Source organism: Sapajus apella, unplaced genomic scaffold (assembly GCF_009761245.1).
Source record: "Sapajus apella isolate SASKATOON/1434 unplaced genomic scaffold, GSC_monkey_1.0 scaffold122, whole genome shotgun sequence".
Lineage (NCBI taxonomy): Eukaryota > Metazoa > Chordata > Mammalia > Primates > Cebidae > Sapajus > Sapajus apella.
The window spans coordinates 3,729,787-3,749,545 of record NW_022437062.1 but is presented as its reverse complement, the minus strand read 5'-3'; the positions used below and the strand labels follow the sequence as shown (position 1 = coordinate 3,749,545).

The window sequence follows — 19,759 nt, the reverse complement described above, 5'->3', positions numbered from 1 at the left end:
AAGATTTCTAAGAAGATAGTGCTACAATAAAATTTGTTTTATTTTTAAATTTATTAAGCACATTGGTTTTTTTCAGAGCCATCCTCCCATTACCTAATATGAAAAGTCTAAAACCGTGACTCCTAGAGAGCTCGCTCACCTCCAGAAAGATTTTTCTTTGAATGACTGACCACAGCTGAGGAGAGCCTTGAGCATAGTTTGGCACCTGCAGACGGAGCCCAGAGCAATCCAAGCCGCTGCACGGTGGAACAGAAATGCCCTCTCAGTATTCTGCCTTTTCAGCAAAGACCCTCCCTCTTAAATGGACCTGCACATTCTCATTTCACTGAGCCATAGACTCTGTGTGACACTTAAGAAAATACTTCTCAGGAAGCCAAAAGCTTTGCATTAATCAGACTCTCTCTTTGCTCAAATATAATACTAGTAAGTCTTTCAGGGTGAAAAAAAAATACCATTGGCTACATTTTCTGTTTTAGAATTGTTAATATTTTAGACTTCAACTTCATACATTTTGATTTTTTTTAATTTAGGAGAGAGGAAAGGCAATGTAAAAAAACTAATCAATAAAAGGAAAGGGTTATGTCACTTAGAAATATGAACATGTTAGACTCCATATGACACCTGCTGTAGCCATTCGTGAGAAATTAGCATTTCTCACGAATATCAACAGGCCATTTTATGTATGAAGAAGTGGTCCTGACTTTTGAAATCTTCTTCTTTCTCCAAATTTCTTCTTAAAATATTTTCCGACATGATACAATGTGTTATAGACTGAATGTGTCTTTCCCAAATTTGTATGTTGAAATTCGAACCCCCAATATGAGGATATTAGGATGTGGGGCCTTCAGTAGGTGATCAGGTCATGAGGATGGAGCTCTCATGAATGGGATTAGTGCCTTCATAAAAGAGACCCTGGAGAGCTCCCTCACCTCTTCTGCCAGATGAGGACACATTGAAAAGGCTATCTTTTAACTGGGAAGTAAGCCCTCACCAGACACCGAATTTGCCAGCACCATGATCTTGGAATTCCCGGCCTCCAGGACTGTAAGAAATAAATGTCTTGTTGTTTATAAACTGAAACGTTTATGGTATTTTGTTACAGCAGCCAAAAAGGACTAAGACAAAATGTAAATGAGCAATTAAAATTTCCTTAACTGACATGAGAAATCTTATATTGGCTTTTGGGCCTTCACAATTACTGGATGACTTTAATTGTTGGTCATGCCTAGCAGCTTCTATTTAACATTCCAAAGCTTAAAAACGGAGAAATAATACTTTAAAACAAGTATATAAAGTGCCTCTTCCTGTACTCAAGAGAAACAATGATCTATACCAGTATCTTAGGATAACTAAGGGCTTTTCTTGCTCAGAGAGCATATGAACTTGATAATTCTCTGCTAATGAGTGCTGCCATCTTGAATGCAGTAGTAGAATCAGAATTCTAGCAATAAATTTTAACTGTGATGTTCAAGTACAAAACAGCCTGAGTAGGTGAGGCCATTCATTGCTCTAGGCATTATCAGCCAATTCTCCAGGAAAACGAAAATAATCTGCTATGATGTCAGGAAACTTCATAGACTCATAGAATAATAGAACTGGAAATGGCCTCAATAGACGATTCTGTTAGACGTGTCAGCATGTCCCATGTGCCCCGCGTGCTTCCGATTGAGCTGCCTGCTCTTTGTACGTGTCCACATCTCTGCCTCAAGGCCTGTCATTAGCTCTCTCGATGCCACAGACTGATAATACCCATGGAGATTCAAGAACAAGACCCAGACTTGGTCAGACAAAGCCCAGCAAGATCCCGTGCATGACACTAAGGTTAGGCCTTGGAAGGCTTTGAGCCTCAGCAGCCAACAAAACACTACATGGCAGGTAATGTTCCATCAAGATTATGATCTAGTGTTACAATCAAGAGTATGAGGCATGTTCCTAGCACAAAGAAAAGATTAATATTTGAGGTTATGATATCCCAATTATCCTGATTTGATCATTACACATTGTATCTATGTACCAAAATATCACATCATACCCCCCCAAATATGTACAACTATGACATACCAATTTTAAAAATATAAGAAAAAAGATTATGAGGCAGAGTGAAGTCATGTTGGAGCCTCCAGTTGATTTTGTATAATGTTCTAAAAAATTCCAAGGTAATTCATAAAAACCATGTTGAAACATCTACTAATCAAGAGCTTATTTTATTTGCGTTTTCAACATCATGACTACATAAGCACACTGTCAAAGAAGCCACGTTCATTAATTCAGGCCCTCACCATTACATTATCCAGTCACCCCTAGTTAAAGTGAGCTTTGTTGTTAAGTTCTTAGTAAAATATAAAGCTGATTAGAAAAGCCAAAGGATGTTTTTAGGAGAAAGGATAAGATGATAAAAAACAAATATGAGAAAAATGAAGAGTGGGACTTCAGCAGGGACTCAGTTGCTCAGCTGACTTAACTGAAAACACAAATGGAACAAATTAAGGGCTCCAGTGAATCCTCTGAGGAGCTCGAAACTTTCAGGTGTGGTGGCAGCAACACCTCGCTCCAGGGACCAGCACGTCACAGTACCATTCCTGCATCCGGCATTATTTACTAACTGATTTACTGCATTCTGCAAGCCAGCCCTACCCATCATGATAGAACTTTTTTTTTTTTGAGACAAGTTCTCCCTCTGTCAACCGGGCTGGAGTGTAGTAACATGATCTCGGCTCACTGCAGCCTCTACCTCCTCGGATCAAGAAATCCTCCACCTCTCAGCCTCTCAGTTTGCTAGGACGACAGGTATGCATCACCATGTCCACCTAATTTTTGTATTTTTTTGTAGAGAGGGGCTTTGCCATGTTGCTCAGACTGGTCTCAAACTCCTGAGCTCAAGTCATCTGCCCATTTTGGCTTCCCAGAGTGCTGGGATTACAGGTGTGAGCCACTGCACCCAGCCCATGATATTGTGACAATGAGTTCCCAAGACTAATTTGATTCCTATAGAAAAGGAATTTAACGGGCTGGGCGCGGTGGCTCAAGCCTGTAATCCCAGCACTTTGGGAGGCCGAGGCGGGTGGATCACGAGGTCAAGAGATCGAGACCATCCTGGTCAACATGGTGAAACCCCGTCTCTACTAAAAATACAAAAAATTAGCTGGGCGTGGTGGCGCGTGCCTGTAATCCCAGCTACTCAGGAGGCTGAGGCAGGAGAATTTCCTGAACCCAGGAGGCGGAGGTTGCGGTGAGCCGAGATCGCGCCATTGCACTCCAGCCTGGGTAACAAGAGTGTAACTCCGTCCCCCACGAAAAAAAAAAAGAAAGAAAAGGAATTTAATGCATGGCAAGTTATTTCTGTCTATTATAAGTGAATGAATCTAGCATACATCTCTTAAAGAAATGCGGGGTTCTGTAAAGCACTTAAAGATCCTTTGGGAGGTGAAGTGCTGTATCATTTTTATGGTTACACAATTACTTATAATTGCCTTTCCTTCTTCTAAGTATTTGTTTACATAAACTTTGAAACAAATCTTTTCTGTGCATAACACCTATTTTAATTTTTGCATTCTTCTTTTGACCACTGATTTTTCCATTTATTTAACTGTTTTTAGAAAACTGACTTTTGATAGTGGTTTCACATTGCCACTGGTTTTCATACCATAAAAATCATTAAAATTTTGACAGAAATGAAAATACTTACCTATAAATAATTTCTAAATTAAGCCATGGCCTGGCCTGTATCTCTTACCCTCTGAAGGACACAAAATGTTTGGGTAGTGTAACCATATAAATTAATTTTACTTTATGCAAACGGTTATAATTTCTATTATCTGGAGAAATTAAGATGTCAACATATCTAACACTTTCAGGGGTGTGACCTTATATCTTCTCCACCACAGCTTGATCCATGGTCTATAAACTATACTGTTCACTTTCAATCTATGCAAATCTACTTTAAATCACTCCTTCCTTCATTACCTATCTTGTGCCTGTTCTCTACCTCACAGATATTTGATAGCTAAATGCCTCTCTTAATCACTAGGGCTAGTGCCAATGAGTTTGTTTTTTTTTTTTTCCTCAAAAATTGTCCCTCTTACAACTGACATAGCCTATTACAGACCCAGAACTGTTCATTGTTCACCTGACAAAACTTTAACTGGCTTCCTCATGGATAAGCCAATAACCATGGTAAATTCCTGAATAAAAGTAAAAAAACTATTGGCTAAGGTTTTAAAGCCATTCTGATGCAGCTTTATGAAAACATGTACTGCTTCATGCACTCTTTCCAAACCAGACCGTATTTGGAATTATCTTTTTCAGAAGGAAGGGGTTGGAAATTGCTAGTATCTATGAAAACACTAAATCTGTGTGTCTTACATTGATAACTGAGGTTGTGGGATTGTCTGCCACCTTTACTAGCTGGGTAAGTCTAGGCGAATATATTTAATCTCTCTGCGCATTATGTGCTTACTTCATATGTGAAATGAGGATAGTAACAGTGTGTAAGGCTGAAGTTAAGGAATGAAACCTCTCTTGACTGTCCTTCCAACTTTAATGATGGGTCCAATTTGTATAAGGGCAATCCGATTTTCTTGTCACTGTGACCAACTTGTGGCCCACATGAAAGAGTTTTGCTAGAGGCTTCTCGGAAGCCTAGTTCTCAAAAGAGATCCAGCCAAGTGCAATGGAGCACACCCGTCATCTTAGCTACCTGGAAGGTGGAGTAGGGAGGAAATGGAGGCCAGGGGTTCAAGACCAGCCTGGGCAACATAGCAAGGTCCCATCTCAATAAATAAATAAATAAATAAATAAATAAATAAAAGATACTTCACAAGAAGCCAGTTGGACCTGAGTAAAGTAGCCTGTAGCCCTGGCAGTCATGTTACAACTAAGCAGAAACCCTCCCTGAGGGAGGCGCGAGCGTATGAACAGGACAGCAAAGACACCCTGGGTCTGGGAGGACATTGCTGAACCACCAACTCCTGAAGTCCACCATACCACACACCTTGGAACTTCCTCATTATCCTTTAAGCCAGTTTGTGATATAATTTTCTGTTATTTTGAGGCAAAAACATTCTAACACACACAGCTTTTCATCACCTTTGTGAATACACACTTGGTGTTCACAATACCATTGATTTAGAAAATTATTCCTCATTCTGATTCTTTAAAACTTCAATTTTAAAAATGCCATCTAAGATTAATGTCCATAAGCTTCTGCTGTGTTAATAAAGAGGCAGCGATATTTTTGATAAATATCCTTGATGTTTCATCAGTTATCGAACACCTAGCATAATGTTGTCTCCAGGAGGTCTGCAAACCTCTAGAAAACTATTTGTCAATATAGAGCAAAACTTAAGGATTTTAAAACAGAACATTCTCCTCTTCATGTAAAAAATATAAGGGTAGGCTGAAACATCTGCTATCAATAAGGATACCTTTTTAAAAATGTTAAATTGAACACAGAGAATTAAACAATAGAAAAGTATTCATTTCTACGGTGCCATTATCCTGAATATAGCCAGTCAATAAAAGAATGATCAAAGAGCATTTCAATTTTTTCTACTAGATTATTTTTAGTTTTATCACCAACTACAGATTATCTAGCTAGCTAGCTAACTATAATTATATTAGCTCTAGGACAAGTAACTTGGCTTTACATTTTTGACTGATTTATAAATTAGTAATAAAATCAACCCAATTTAATAAACCGAATGTTTTTAAAATCTACTTCTACTTATTTCCCACGCTTGGAAGTTTTGCATTTGTTCTCAAGTTTCACCAATGACCTTTGAACCATTTTCACGGATTTGTAAATGAATGTAGATGAGTACAAGCCAGTAAAGATGAAATACAAAATGAAGTGTGCCATTTGAGATCTTTCACAAGAGTCACTTTTCTTTTGGAAAATTTATTCATTTAAGTCTTCTTATTTCTATAATAAGTCATCTCCTCAATTTGCCTATAATATTTTAAGTACAAGAAAAGTTGAGTGGGATCTTCAGATAAAGACTTTCACTCACTTTAATATACTGTCAAGTGTGATTTTTAAATATTTCAGAAAGTTTTTAACTGCTAAAAGGCAGAAGTTTACCATTTGCTAGAAAATTATCAAAAACTATTTTAGCTTATTTGGAGAAGACATTAAAGTTATTGATTTGGGGGGAAAAAAGAAAGAGCTAAGTATTTTTAAGTGAAGCATCACTTAAGTGCTAGAATGCATTATAGGAACAAACATAAGAAATGACATTTTGCGCTGCACACATTTAGGTATAAAACAGAATTTTTCAGGCTGAGAATAAAGCAGAATGGAACCCTAAACCAGTAAACATATCTCCCGCCTCTTAAATTATCATTTTTTTTCCATTGATTGAATTCCTTAAGATAACCCATAAAAGTAAGGTCTCTGTGACCATAAGAATTAAAATGAGATGTCAACTTGAGCATAAACCCAATATAAATTTGGTCTCAACTTCACATTAATAAATGTAGGGTTCAGGTTTGTTTTGTTTTGGGTTGGAAATATTTATTTCATCGACAAACAATTCCAGAGTGCAAACATTTGTCCTGTTAAGCTGAAGCCAATGTTTATTTTAGCACTGCTAGGATACCTAAGTGTTGTGTAAATGGGAAAATACTGGCTGGAGAAACATTTACACAAAAGATTGTGTCTATTAAGACAACGAAAGTGTTTCAAAATATATCCTTTGGTTTGGGTTTATGGCAATGAAGAATTAGGCTTCAATTAATATGAAGTCATTCAATTTGGAAAAAGTATTCTAGAAACTTGCTTCCTAGTCACTTTGATACTTCACAAAGTTATCCTTGGAAAATTTAAAATTTCCCACTTTCTTTAGTCTGCCATTGACAAAGGTCTGGAGATTGAAAAGGAGGGTCTGAAAAGAACTGATTTGGGTACAAAAAATATATATGAATGTTGACAATTCTAGAATGTATATACATATATACAAAAAATAAATATGGATATGAATTTGAAAACTAAATCAGTTAAACTAGCTCCTAATTTATTTTGTGGATGTTCAATAAAAGCAGAATAAGTGAATAAATGAATAAGAACATTGAATTAATATCCTTACAGTTAATGGAGGTAAGGGAGACAGATCCCATTTGATGTATACTAACCCATGCTTTTCATAGCCTGAAAAATAATGCTGGAAAGCACTACGGGTTTTTATTTGCTTGTTTTGAGACAGGGTCTCCCTCTGTTGCCCAGGCTGCAGTGCAGTGATGTGAGCTCGGCTCACTGCAACTTCTGCCTCCTGAGCTCAAGAGATCCTCACATCTCAGCCTCTGGAGTAGCTGGGACTACATAGGCATGCCACCATGCCTGCCTAATTTGTTTTTAGTAGAGACAGGGTTTCACCATATTGCCCAAGCTGGCCTCGAACTCCTGGGCTCCAGCGATCCTCCTGCTTTGGTTTCTGACAGTGCTGGGATTGCAGGTGTGAGCCATAGCACCTGGCGGAAAGCACTGTTTTAGATGACTCTCCAAAGCTTTTTGGAGTTCTTTAGATCAGCTGTTTAAAATGAATTTAAAAACTTAATTGAATGGGGTTGAAGGTGGATTTATTGCTGATCTGACTTTATCTCTTGCTCCTTCTAAACTCACACTCACATCTCTACTTCCCTCACCCAGGAAGAATGTCTAATTCACAATAGTAATTGCGTCCAAAATGATTTAGGGTGCATAAGACAAATCTAGTCCCAAGTTCATGAACACCATCATTCTTACCATATCTCCTTTTGCCCATCTCTCTGTATTTAGCTTAGGTTTAGCCATTGTTCTCCAAATGAAACAAAACAATAGTCTATTGCTCCTTATGAGGAAATGACAGGGAAAGATTTATTAAACTGGAATGTATCTGAAACGTCATCTAGTCTATAGATCATTCTCCAGATGAACACGTATAAGTAGCTCTATGTGTATATGTAAATATATTTGGGGTTAGGGATATTATATCACACAGAGTAAAAGCTGACTTATTAAATATAGAGACATAACTTTTCAAAGTAGGTATCTCTTGTCTCCACACAAAATTCGGTCATGGAAATCACATTCATTTCCCAACCTGTCATCTTCAATGATGACCAATTTCAGATGCAGTTGAATTATATGAGTGGCTTGGATATAAGTCCATCATAGTTGAGATTTTTGAGGATAGTTTAATTATCCACAGACATTTCAAAATAGAAAAACGAAGTTCTTTATTAAGACCCAAATGTATATAGACTCAGAGTCCAAAAGAATTAGTTTTCTTGATTAAAGAAAGTATATGTTACTGATAATATGATAGAAACTGAAAAGAGATATGTGCATTTTCAATAGCTGTATTTGACTTAAATTCTTTAGCAATATGAAAAAGGATTATGTTTATAGACCAGCTTCTATCAGTGTTTTTTTGTTTGTTTGCTTTTGAGATGGAGTCTCATTCTGTCTCCCAAGCTGGAGTGCAGGGACCTGATCTTGGCTCATTCAACCTCTGCCTCCTGGGTTCAAACAATTCTCCTGCCTCAGCCTCCTGAGTAGGTGGGATTACAGGCACATGCCACCATGCCCGGCTAATTTTTTTATTTTCAGTAGAGGCCAGTTTTCACCCTGTTGATCATGTTGGTCTCAAACTCCTAACCTCATGATCTGCCCGCCTCAGCCTCTCAAAGTGCTGGGATTACAAGCATGAGCCACCACGCCTGGCGGTGGTTTTACAGCCTATAGATCCCTGCATGACTAAAGATAGTTGTGACTTGATTCATTGCCATTGGTTTATTAATACCAGGTTTTACCTTAGGCTGTTGGTTACAAGCCTGTTTAGCAGTTTTTATTCAAGGCAGATTAATACTCCTGACAGAGGGATCTAGTCGGTGATGCAGTTTTGTGGCATCAACACAATTAACTTTCCTTCATTGCACATCAGTGGCATGTTAAGTTTTTCCTAACAACCTCTATGGATGCATATAATCTCATCACTACATATGAAGCATGTCCAATAAAAGGAACATTGATGGGTACTTTGGTTCAATATAGCAGCAAGATTTTATAGCGGCTGGACCAAAGCAGGTAAAATTTGATCATTAAAACATCTCCTTGTTCCTCAGTCCTTTCCCAGTGGTTTGGCCATGTTAGAAACCATAGATTGCTAAGAAAGAAGTCAATAAAGAGATGCACCATTTGTTTGCAAAGAAAGCATGCTTCTGTTTTTATCACTAACTGAACCTCAGCATCTAATCATATACCCTATTGGTAGGCCAGTTACAAAGAGGCCCACGGGTGAAGTGTGCCCACCAAAAGGTCCCATGAATTTAACTGAGGAAATGGTACAATTCTTCCCCGATTTCACATAAGTTCTACCTTACCACAATTTGCTTGTTTGTGTGTGTACACGTGTGTATGCATGCATGTGTGTGCACCTATATACTGCCTATTTTACACATATTTGTATATCAATATGCTACATAAGTTACTACTATATGGCCATTTTTACCAGTATGGTAATTAAAATTTTCCTAATGTGTATAAATTCAATTACATTAAATTTTTTATTAGAATATCTTTAAATAATTTAATATAAATCTAATTTGGATTTGCAGGTCATTGAGTGTATTTTTCAGGTGGACCCACATGAAAGATTAGAATATTATTTTTTTAATGTATCTTTTTTTTTATTTTAGCACTTCTGGGCTATATTACAGGGTATAAATTTGTCTACCAATCTTTACCTCCTGTAAATGCATATTTCAATCTCCGTGACCCTTTTAAAACCTCGACAGTATTGGGGTTTTAAAAGGCATGAAATTATTTAAACAGAAAAAAAAGAAGGATGTGTTCTGGAGGAAGGGGCTAGACAAAAGAACGTAAGTGAAAATGTTGATTCTTCTTCCCTAGGACGCTACAGGTGGTGGTGAGAGAAGGAAACTGGCTAGGAAGATTTCAAGGAGTCCAGGAGAATCCTTCCACTGAGAGTGCCAGATGGCACCTTACAGCAAAGCTCAGCCTGAAAGTGAGAATAAGGCCTGAAGAAACGAGAGAAAGCATCTTACTTCTGAGGAACACGGAGGAACTGAAGAGAAGAGAGGAATAAAGATGATTTTAGGGCCAGACACTGTGGCTCATGCCTGTAATCCCAGCACTTTAGGAGGCCGAGGCAGGTGAATCACCTGCCATCAGGAGTTCAAGACTAGCCTGGCCGACATGGTGAAACTCCGTCTCTACTAAAAATACCAAAAAAATTAGCTGGGTATGGTGGCGGGAGCCTGTAATCCCAGCTACTCCAGAGACTGAGGCAGAAGAATTGCTCAAACCCACAAGGTGGAGGTTGCAGTGAGCTGAGGTCACACCATTGCACTCCAGCCTGGGCAACAAGAGCAAAACCTGTCTCAAAAAAAATAATAATAATAATAAATAAATAATAAATAAATAAAGATACTTTAGGAGGAACTCAAACAGCTTGATGAATTCAGAGCTTTGGCAATGAAATAAAATTAACCACTACCACTCCTTATAACAACTTCTGGGTTAGGCAAGATAGAAATGACTATCCCATTTTACAACTGAGGAAACTGAAGCTCGGAGAGGAAATGACTTGCCCATTTAACCTGGTTTCTTACCTGGACTAACCAGAGACTCAGATTCCTGGCTCACCTGTCTTTCCAGCATAAACAGGCTGCCTTACAGTATACTAGTGACAGTAGAGACAACATTCCTGTCACTTCACACTTGAGTATCCAAAATCTCCACTTGGTGAAGAATTTCAGGGAGGAAGATACAGGCAAAAACCCAGGGAAACAAATTATCTGCAGACTTAATGGCAAGGTAAAGTTCCTGGAGGCTTTGAGTGGTGGTGGTAGAATGTTACCAATAAATACCAGAACGTCAGGAAGCATTTTTAGGGATGTCTTGGGTCCATTTTGTCACAGCTTCACATATTACTGTGATCTATTACAAAGAACTTCTTAAACCCACTGCTTCGATATATGTGAAGTGTAGACCAAGTTACAAGACACAAAACCACAAGACCTTTATCTGACTTCAAAGTAAGTAAAAAAATAAAAATAAAATAAAAAGAACTAAGGGTAGATTATCTCCCAAATTGCCAAACGAATTCTCAAAACCCAATCATTTCCAATCCTAAGTGTGGCTGCAGCACTATATCTGAGAAAAGAGAATGACTGCTTGGGGAAATGACATCATAACCCCAAGATGATGGAGCCACAAATGGAAAACTGAGGTCTCTCCAAAAGACAGAAAACAACTGATAAAACAGTGCCAAGTTTTGCCTAAAGAGACGAGAGAGAACATCTAAGAATGGGGGATAAAAATCTAGGTACGTTATTTTGGTGTCTTACACAATCATCCTAAACCAAATGCACTTTGATTTGAACTTAATTCTGGAATTTTTATTATTTAGATACAAGAGATTTCAATGGCTGATGACAGCACTCAAGCAGGTTTCCTGGACCATCTGATCAGAAGTCCTCTGAAGTTTGGTAACACAAAGCCCAACTTCAGAGCACAGGTTACTTCAATTACCATCTCCAACTGTCACTAGGTAACACTCAAAAGTTCTCTAAATGCCAAACAGGAAAGGGCCTCAGGGGGCATTCCTCAATAGATCACTCCCTTCGGGCACTTAGGTCATAGGTCTAAGGTTTTTTTTTTTTTTTTCCCTCCTTATCAGCATCATAGATTTTTAACTACAGACCTGAATAGATTGGGATAAAAGGAAACACACTGTGCCACCAAAACTCTCATTCTTTCTAATCATAAAAGTACTTAATTCAGAAACTTTAGGGGAATCAAATTCTTTTCTTTCCCAGAATCAGAATTGCACTGACATCGTGGCCCAACATGTGACTTGAGCTCAAGTGTACACTAAAGTGAAAAGCTATTGTCAATATTTAGTGGAATGCTATGGCATGTCGGAGATAGTATCAGCTTCCTAACACCAAAAGAAAATTCTCGTATCACAGGGCTACTGAGATGAAGTAACGCGCAGCCCCAGAGGGCACAGATTTCTGCTTTATGTAAATCAGAGCCTGTCACGGCATGCATGATTCACTGCTCAGGGTGTACTCTCCTGTGACGAATGAGCCCCGCTTAATTTGGCAGTGATTATGCGGGTTGCTGGCCCTCTAAACCCCTTTGAACTTGTAATTGCTGCTGGTTTAAATAATGAACATTAAGGGGAGTTGAATTCATAAAACTGTAGATAATTACATTTTTTTTCTTTTCCCCCTTTTGTTTTGATGCAGGGGTATATTCACACACACACTCACACACACACACACACACACGCGCACACTTCTAAGGCCACTGCTGATCACTGTATCATGCCAGGCTATCGAAATAAACTGCAGTCCTGTTCCAGGGTTGATCAGGGAGGGCAGATTTGAGGTGGGGGAAGTGTGGGGTGGGAGGCAGGGGGAGCATCTGGGAGCTGTGCAAGAGGAAGATCAGAAAGGCCTGGATGCTCTAGGAAAGGAGGAGCACTGGCACTCATGAATATTCATAGCTAGTCACATCTGTAGCAGGCTTGCTTTCTACCTTTTTTTTCCCCTGCGCTGTGCAACATAGAGTACCAGTGCAAACAAAAGGAGGGAGTTTTGCAGCTTCACGAGGCTCGAGATTTACTCACGGCGGTGAACTTTCTCCATGCTTTTAAATTCTCCATGTGGATTTTTAAAGTACATAGTAGGAGATGTGTATATCCTTTCTTTCTATAATGAAAGAAAACCACCCTGTCCCCACATTTATGAAGTGGGAGAAATCACACACTCCCACAACACATAGATGACTCAAAGCCAGTCCTCCTTACCCCCTTCTTTCCCCAACAATTGGTAAAATCACCCAGTATTCTTTGATCCAGGAAAAAACACATTTTGATTTTACTTGAAGAAAAACGAAACGTTATTGAGGGGAGGGGGCAGAAACCAAAGTTAGCCAAGTCAGCCAGCTCTTCCCCTCCCTGAAACAACAAAGAATGAATGATAAATTTAGCAGTCTCACGTTCAGTTTTCAAACAACACTGCTGAGATTTATAGCTTCACTGCTCCCATGGCAAACTAAGCTGCACACACAAAGCTATCTGTTTTTGATTTCACTCTGTTTTCTCCAGTTTTTGTTCTTTTTTCTATTTGCGTTTTTTTTTTTTTTTTTTACTCTACATTTTCTTTTTCCTGGTGTGAGTCGAATATCAAAGGCCAGTGCCGTCGGTAAGCCTCCAGTGTGCAAGAGCCACTCAATGGGATGTTATTAAACCCGCGTCACAACATGGCAGACAGTGATTAATAGCAACTGTATGAACGGTAGCAACTTAAAAAAACGTCCCTCCAGCAGCTCGAAAAGGGATCAGTGAAGTAAGAATAAGAAGCGTCTGCCAGAACCCAGGGCCCAAGAAGTTCTTCGAGAGTAGCCTACACTGGGATTGTTTGACAGAAAGAAAAAAAGAAATTCCTACTATTATGCATATAATAGGAACTTTTGCCTTTAACTAAGACACTGATGCTTAAAACAGCTACACATTAATTTAAAATGAAGTCTGTGTACAGCTTAGGAATCATTTTATTGATGCAATGGTGTCCCCCAAAATAACTAGCAGATGGATTTCCACCCCCTCAATGAAACACTGAAACAAATTGCAAAATTGTCAAAATTGTATCGTGAAGGCACACACTCTATAAAAAGGTTGATTTAAGTGAATTGTAAATTTGCTTCATTGCACAATATTTTTCTAAAATTATAACCGGAAAGTATTCTCTGTTTAATTTTTTAGCATATCCTTTCACAAAACACATCTGCTGTGAAGTATTTCTAATTTGTGCTAACTGCTTTTTAACAAACACACACTTGTCACTACGCCATCTAATTTTATTGGGGCAAAAAAGTACATTCCCCTCCACTCTCTTTGTAATGAGAATTTTGACCTGTTTCTGATGACACAAACCAATAGAAAATAATACAATTATTTGAACATCAGATACAAGTGACACATCGAAGGTTAAAAAAGTGAGAAAGAATGAAAACGTAGTCAAACCAGACAGTCAAAGAGAACGTGGTAGGGGAGATGAAATGGCTGTAATTGTGGAGAAGGAATAAACATCTATACAGTGTGTGGGTGGGGTTGGTGGCTCATCCCTAAAATTCCTGCACTTTGGGAGGCTGAAGTTAGAGGATCCGCTTGAGCCCAGGTATACAAGATCAGCCTGGCCAACATAGCAAGACCCTATCTCTACTAAGAATAAAAAATTTTAAAATGATCTCGGTATGGTGGGGCATGCCTGTAGTCCCAGCTACTTGGAAGGCTAAGGTGCAAAGATCACTTGAGCCCAGAAATGCAGTGAGCTATGATGGTGCCACTGCATTCCAGCCTGGGCAACAGAGCAAGAACCTGTCTCACACAAAAAACTGATTTGATTATGCCTCATTGTTAGGAAGGTAATAAGCAGACTAAAAAAAGAAACAACACTAACTAAGAGATAGGCCAATCACAGAAGGGAAGGAGGGCAGGATGCACTCTGACTCTGAGTAAAAATGGAGATCACCTAGCAACAGTGCGAGTCCTCTTTTTATTCCTTCATTTATTCCTACCTCACACCCTGTTTTTTGATCCATCAAGAGAAATGGGATTCTATGGTGTTTAGGACAGAAGCGAACCAATGACATCAAAAATTCTGAATTTATGTTACCTTTCAAATCATTAGGGAAATTGAAAAGTATTTGTCCCCTTAAAGGGCCAACACAGTGATTGAGAGCTAACCTCCCCCAGTATTTAATGCAGGCAGTGTGGTGAATCCCTGGCCCATCATGATCTCCTTTGTCCATCCTAACAACCCTGGGAGGAAGTATTATCATTATCCCTATTTTACAAAGATAAGAAATGGAGGCTGTTAAAAAGTTACAACACTAACACAAGGCAGCTCAGCTAATGTAAGATATTGAAGCTCCATCCAAGGTTTCGGTCACTCTATGATCACTACATATTTTCTTTATATTTGGAATAAAAAATCCACATGCTCAAAATATTTTACATGTTAATGTTCATGGAATCATAGAGAGCAATGAGAAACAATCACTGGACCTTGCCTGTATCTAAATGACCTGAGGAATGTGTCTTCACAGCACAGGACCTTGGGCAGGTGCTTCAGAAGACAGGGAAATGTGGCTATCTAGCCAATAAGACCGACATCATCTAATTAATGTTTTAGATTTATTATACTATGCAACCTCAATCTATCAGGCTTATGATATAAAATTTTCAAAGTTGTGTTTGTTTTTGTGGAAAATGCAAATAGTATCTATACATGCAAAACAAATTATCTCATTTATACAACTGAGCTATGAGAACAAAAATTATACTTGTGTAGGCTGATTTGGAGTCAAAGTATTAAAGGCAATGAATTTTATTACTAGAATTTAGACTTCTTGAAATATCTAAGAATCAAAGTAGATTTTTACCCATTCATTCATAAACAAGCAAATCAATAAAAAAAATTCCCTTACAACGTATTAGTACAACAGAAGAAACTCATGTCATCAAGATGGAAAAATGATTATAATTTGATATCTTCACTAATGGCAGGGGTAAGACACACATCATACAAATTTCCACTTAGCCTCTCCTTCTCTCCTTAAAAACGAGCCATGGGATGGAGAAGTCTGGAGTGCTGTGGCCCCATCGCTAATGGTTAAACATACTCTGGGTAATGACAGTCCCAAACATCACCCAGCAGGCCAGGTGGGTCACTGATGGTCCCACACTACATTAACTCCAGCTTCAAGCCAAGAGGACTATTCCCAGACCACCCACAGCTATAATTTATATCATGGAACGAGGAGGAATGAGAAGAGAAAAGGTAATTATTGAGTACCAACCTTGTTCAAGTGGGATAGACTGTTTTACATATTCTGTTTTATTCAGTTCCCTCCCATCCTGATAATCTTACCCATTTTACAGATGAAGAGTTAAAGATGTTAAATAACTCATCCAAATAAAAAGCACTAGTAGTTAGCCTCCTGTGAATCAAACCAAAGTCAATCTGAACACAAGTACTGCATGAGCTACTAAGACCTTCTACCATTCTGTTTCACCCCTTCTGTAATAGAAGCATAAGGACTGAAGGTCACAGGGCAAGTCACCGTCAAAACTTTGATATTTTTACATCCGTTTTGCCTACCACCCCTTTGCTTTCTCATTCATCTTCACCAAGCTATATCAATGGAGTATGCATTGTATCTGTAGTGCACAGATGACAATTTAAATGAGTATTTGGGAGTAGTATTTTGTTACAAAATCACAATGACACCATGTCTTCAATTAAATTGCAAAGCATTCAGGAACTTAAAGTAAATGACTCTCTGGATCACTCATGGGGATAAATTTAGAGCCCCAAAGAGAAAGGAAAATATCTGGTTTGTGCACATGCATATGGCCTGTAGAGGGTAGGGGGAGCACAGTGTGGAGAGGCAGAGAGCTGCTCACAGTGAAGCATGGGGCCAACAGCAGGCCCTGGTCTTAGGTGCTGCCAGGTTCATTCCAACTGCTTGCAGTGTGAATTTCAAATATAATCCAAACAGAAGTGACAAAATCCAAAACCACAGGAGCAAACACTGGCTTTCAAGTGCTGTGGGAACAGAGACATTTGTTTAAGTAACCACTGTTTTAAAATTGCATACATAGTAACACCAAAATAAACAGCTTGCGATGCTGTTTATTTTAAGATACACAATAGTAATGTAAAGTGTGGCATGCCCCAGATCCGGGGAGCCCGAACATAATTTACAGTTGTAGAGAGTCTTACGAGGACTCAGCTACACACCAGGACTGTCTACTTCCTGATTAGATAACAGCGAAGGTCAGAAGGCTTTGCTTTTTGTGCAGCAAAGAGCCAACAAGCCACCACAAAGACCCTGCTCCTCCTGCTCGCTGTGAATTATGAATCGGGTCCTGTGGAGAGCGGGGTTTGCCAAGTCTCCTCTACAAAGCGTGTATTAATCACAGGTCCTGAGGAGGGGTCAAGAGCACAGTCTGACAAACCGGGAAATGAGTCTCGTCTGCTGACCTCGCTTCCCTCAGTCCTTCCCCTCCCTGATCTAAAAACCAAGCGAAGAAGGAAAAGAAAGAGGAAAAAAATCCTGAAAATACACAAGCTGGTTGGGTGCCGAAGCATATGTAAACTGAACTCTAAGGAAAAGCAGCTAGATCAAACAAACCTTACACATAATCAGAATAAGAACTCAATTTGTGGCTTATTTTAGCCAACTGGATAGTCCTCCCCACGCCTTCTTTGCTCCTCTGTCCTGCCTCCATCCAGGTGCTTTGAGGAAACATTTGAGGGATCCTTATCTCAGGTTCTCTACTCCAAGATGAGACCGTATTTTAGGGAGCTTTATTACTGCCTGGGTCTAGCAAAGACCTGTAATTCTAATGGCATTACTCTTGGCATTCTGGTCTTTTTATCTCACCACATCCTAAATTAACTTGCCTCTTTGCCCTCATCCTCATTGGCTGAGTTACGGAAAAAAAAAAAATCCGAAAAACATTTGATCTTTTCCATACGTATAATTCCATAACCCTGATTTTTTTTTAAAGCTTGCATTTGTTCTAAAATATTGTTAACCTGAAAACCCTCTGCTCTGAACTGAATTAAGTCCTCCCAAATGTTGTGTGTTGAAACCCCAGCCCCCATATGATAACTATTTGGAGATAGGGCTTTTAGGAGGTAATTAAGGTTAAATGAAGTCAGAGGCAAGGTTATGCAGGGACAGGGAGAAGGTGGCTGTCTGCAAACCAGGAGAGGGCCTTCACCCAGAACAACCCTGCTGGCACCTGGCTCCTGGACTTTCCAGCCTCCAGAACTGTGATAAAAAATATAAATGTCTGTTGTTTAAGCCACCCAGGCTATGGTATTTTGTTATGGCAGCCCTAGCTATTAATATACTCTTAGACTGAAATTATTCCTTTTTCCTCCTTACCAATACCTCTGGAATCAGGGACAAGAGGCTAGTCTGTTCTCTCTTCCCTTTCTTCCCTTATTCCTGCTCCCAGCCCCTACCCTAAGACTGTCCAGCCACCTTTCTCATGAAGTTCACAGCATTTGCTTTCTTTCCTCTCCACCAGTTTTGAGGGAAGAATGTTGACTTTTAAGCCACTCCCACTTTTCCCTATGACATCTGTACATGCTAGAAAGTTGGTCTCCACCCCATGGCTTGCACCTACTTTTGAGAGCTTCAATATGTCTGACAAAAGCCTGTCTAATGTCTTGCCTCTCTCATTTCTAATGTTATCCATCTCTACTTTGTCAGCAGAAAATTCATCAAACAGAGATGTTGCTCCTCTAAGATCGCAAACCTCAAAATGCTCCTCTGTTTCTCTGTTCTCTCTTATTCTGCCCCTGGACTTGTAACTCCTCAACGGGTTTCCAGTGTTCCAGTGTGTTACCGCACTGTATTTCTGCCACTTAGCCAGCATGGTTCTTTATTAAAGTAAAATGTATTGTCCTGTATTATCAATGCAATACACATAGAAAATTTCTAATACAAAAAGTAAAAATGTCACCCAGATCTTCCTACCCAAGGATAATCATTCATGTTCCATGCATACATCCATATATATTTTCTCTAACAAAATTAAAGTTATATCATATATACTACCTTATCCATTTTTCTTTGCCTAGTAAAACGTCGAAATTTCCCCTTATCTCAAAATATTTTTGAAAGTAATTTTTAATGGTTACATAGTAGTCCAGAACATTCTATGACAATCCATATCTCCTCCATATGGGAATAGAGGTGATTTTCAAATTTTTATTATAGTAAATAATACCTTTATACACAGCTTTGCATAATTTTTGTGTACTTTTATTTTTTCATGACAAACTCCTAGAAATGGAATTACTAGATCAAAGGATGAGAACATTTTTAGTTGCTTTTTTTTTTTTTAACACATATTACTAAATTCCAGAAAGTCAATGTTAATTTTTATAGTCATTATTAAGTTAGATATTTCCTTCTACCCTGGACAGTGCCAGATATCATAATTTTTTATTCTTAGTTTCTACCAAATAAAAGTTTATTTGTTGTTGATTTTTAAATTTATTTGGTTACTAATAACATTGAACTCTTCTTTTTTTTTTTTTTTTTTTTTTTTTGAGACAAGGTCTCACTCTGCCACTCAGCCCAGAGTACAGAGGTGTGATCGCAGATCACTGGGTTCAAGTGATCCTCCCACTTTGGCCTCACAAGTAGCTGGAACTAATGGTGCATAGCAGCATACCCAGATAATTTATTTATTTTTATTTTTTGTAGAGATGAGGTATCACTATGCTTCCCAGGCTGGTCTTGAACTCCTGAACCCAAGAGGTCTTCCCACCTCAATCTTCCAAAGTGCCGGGATTACAGGCAGGAGTCACCACACCAGGCCAACACTGAATATTTTTAAAATGCTTACTAGTCATTTGTATTTCTGCTTTTGTGAATAGACCTATTCGTCTTTTGACTTTTTATTCCCTTCATTTTTTTCTTATTGATTTGTACAATGCTTTATTTATTAGGGGCACTAATCCTTTGCCTGTTATTAATGTTACATATTTTTGCTAGCTTAATGTTTTCCCTTATTTTGTATATGGTGTTTTTTCGGTATTCAAAAGCTCTTAATTTTCATATGTATGTAATTTAATCTATCACAATTTTTCTTTATAATTCCTTTGCTTTTACTCTCAAAACATTTCATTAAATGAAGGAAAGAGAAACAGTCATATCTAC

General features: G+C 38.6%; 1 protein-coding gene and 1 long non-coding RNA gene across 10 annotated transcripts in view; one reads left to right on the top strand and one right to left on the bottom strand.

Moving 5' to 3' along the window:
• The window catches only part of MEIS2 (Meis homeobox 2), a 210,978-nt gene that overhangs the window by 112,713 nt on the left and 78,506 nt on the right, over positions 1–19,759 (bottom strand). The gene's annotated exons all lie outside the window — the stretch shown is intronic.
• On the top strand, positions 8,481–18,180 carry LOC116538703. The gene is made up of 3 exons (XR_004263754.1): positions 8,481–8,497; positions 9,150–9,151; positions 18,091–18,180. It is a non-coding gene; the product is annotated as an uncharacterized LOC116538703 (long non-coding RNA).